Genomic DNA, 2,830 nt, shown 5'->3' on the forward strand with positions numbered 1-2,830 from the left:
GACGGGTGGGCTACACCTGGAGGTAGTGCAATACCAGGGCAACCTTTGACAGTGCCGAGGCGAGCTTCAGACACACTGTCTCGGGCCAAAAATAAGATTAATATCGTGAGTCCAAATAGGGCTCGTATCAGATATTAAGCTGATAAGAAGAGATCATGTATTGGCATCGGAGCGGAAGACCAGCCACACGGACTGGCTCCCTCTGTTGGATAACTGTTTATTTTTACAATAATGTACAATAGGTGGCGGTTACATAATAGTTTGTTTAAGTGAACACAGAGGGAGCTATGCGGCGATACCTAACACACGCCCCATCATCGAGCTTGTCAAGTCTTTTTTTTATAACAAAACAGGCATGTACACGCACACACAAGACTTGACCAGCGATGAATTAGGTCAGTTCACTTCTGGAAAAAGGTCGGGTGAAATGTTCATTTGTGGTTGGTCGTGGAAGGGCTTTAAAGATTGTACGTGGACGACGTTAGTAGTGGGATTGGCCTGGTTTGCAGTTGGCTTCGATATTTCGTAGCAAACAGTCCCGATAGGTCTCACTACCTTGTATGGGCCTTTAAAGATTGGTGTCAACTTGTGATCGGAAGCTTGAGGCCAATCATAGAGGACAAGGTCGCCGGCACTGAACTTTCTGTCAACACGGCGTGCGTCGAACCTTGCTTTGCTTGCGTTGTGTGCTTTCTCCAAATTGACTGAGGCGGTTGCACGGGCAACTTGTAACAGGTCGAGTTGGTTTTCACGTGTTTCATCTGAAGTCAGAGTTCCAAAAGAAAGCTCTTGTGGAAGTCGCGGTTGGTAGCCGTGAAGTAAGTAAAAGGGAGAAAGGCCAGTAGAGCTCTGAACTGCAGTGTTGATGACTAAGAGCGCGTGAGGGAGAGCTTTGTCTCATGCCTTTGGGTTGGAGCAGGACAGTTTCTTGAGCATTGTTACGAGTGTGGCATTGGCCCTTTCCACTAGTCCATTGGCTTGTGGCGTATATGGCAGTGATAAACGGTGCTGAATGCACCGTTTATCACCGCGTTTATCACGGCAAGGATGCCCGCTTAGTGGCTTGCTGTTCAATTTGGCAGTAGATCCTATACTTCCTGACATCCAGGGCCCCAACAGAGAACACGCCATCTTGGCATATGCTGACGACATAACACCGCTCGCAGAGGATCCCCAGCTCCTACAGCAACGCATCGACAGGATTGTCTCCCTGGCATGCTCCCTCCGGCTATCCCTCAACCCCAGCAAATGCAGGACCCTCCTCATCTCTGGGAACCAACCGGTCGGACTACGAGACACAGTGGTCCACATCAATGGCAGGCCCATCAGCACCATGGCGGAGTTTGAGTCCTTCAACTACCTCAGACGACCGGTGGGCTTTAATGTACTAAAGGATGTCTCAACAATTGATACGGCCATCAACACGGGGAAACGGATCCTGACATCGATGTTAGCGCCTTGGCAACGACTTGATGCGCTGAAGACATTTGTCTACCCGTTCCTTAACTTTGCCATGCGCTGTGGACGCCTGGGGAAAACAGACTGGACGAAACTCGACCAGGAACTGCGACCTCTCATAAAGAGGACTCTCTACATTCCCAACAATGCCACCAATGACTACATCTACGGTAAATCCGGATTGGGATGCTGCAGCATCCCTCTTGCGGCAGAGACAAGCGATATTGCAAGGATCGACGGAGCGTTCAAGCTCCTGACATCGCGGGACCCAGCGGTGGCAAGGATAGCCAAAGAGGACCTCTTCGACACAGTCAGCAAGCGCGTGCGCACAATATGCTCCCCAAGTGACGTGGAGGGTTTCCTTTCCGGAGACACAGAGGGATCCTACAGAGCATCTACAAATGAACTCTGCAATGTTTGGACTGAGGCCAGGAAAGCCTCTCGTCGGCTCTGCGTAACGTGGACCATCGAGGAAGGTGGTGCCACCATTACCAGGAAAGGCCAGGCCATGACAGAGCGCTGGAGAGCAAGAATAATGCGCACCATACGTGACCAACTCGATAGAGAGCGCAGGGATGCTCTTCACAACCTTGCCAACCAAGGCAAGGTCATGGACTACGCCGGACTCAACTCCAGCAGCATCCACTTCTTCCACACGGGCCTATTCACACGGACTGGAGATTTGTTCATCGAACCCGCCTGAATATCCTTCCACTAAACGGCGCAAGAACCTGGGCAAACGGTGACAAGAAGTGTCGAAGGTGTGGCTACCAAAATGAAATCCTGCCTCATGTGGTGTGTCACTGCATGAGGCAAAGCCAAGCAATGACGAGGCGGCACAACGACGTCGTCGACCGAGTGAGGAAAGCAGCCACAGCAAAGTTCACCATAATCTCTGAAGACCGACCTGTTGGTGACACCCAACTCCGCCCAGATATCATCCTTGCTCGGGGAGAAGAAGCTATCATCGTCGACATAACTTGCCCATTCGAGAACCGCCAGTCAGCGTTCGAAGAAGCCCGCACAGCAAAGGTCACCAAGTACCAGCCTGTCAAGGAGTTCCTACAACGAAGATACCAACGCGTTACCATCAAGCCAGCCGTTGTCGGTGCCCTCGGCTGCTGGGATCCCAAGAATGATCACTTCCTCAGGCGCCTCTGTTCGCGCAGGTACCTAAAAAAGATGAAGAAGCTGTGCGTAAGCGCTGTCATCTCTGCGACACGGGACATCTACGCGGCACACATCGCCAGCTCATGACCTGCTGCTGATAACACTGCAGTCTTAGCCTACATAATGGGTCTCCCCTTGTACATCCATACTTCCTTGGCATAAGACCTATCATGTTATCCTGTAAATACTGTACATAGAAGTA

General features: G+C 51.2%; 1 pseudogene; it reads right to left on the bottom strand.

Annotated features, from left to right (window-relative positions):
* Positions 1–176, bottom strand: LOC135372911 (U2 spliceosomal RNA; annotated as a pseudogene).
* Positions 177–2,830: the final 2,654 nt, after the last annotated feature.

Source organism: Ornithodoros turicata, unplaced genomic scaffold (assembly GCF_037126465.1).
Source record: "Ornithodoros turicata isolate Travis unplaced genomic scaffold, ASM3712646v1 Chromosome17, whole genome shotgun sequence".
Taxonomy (NCBI): domain Eukaryota; kingdom Metazoa; phylum Arthropoda; class Arachnida; order Ixodida; family Argasidae; genus Ornithodoros; species Ornithodoros turicata.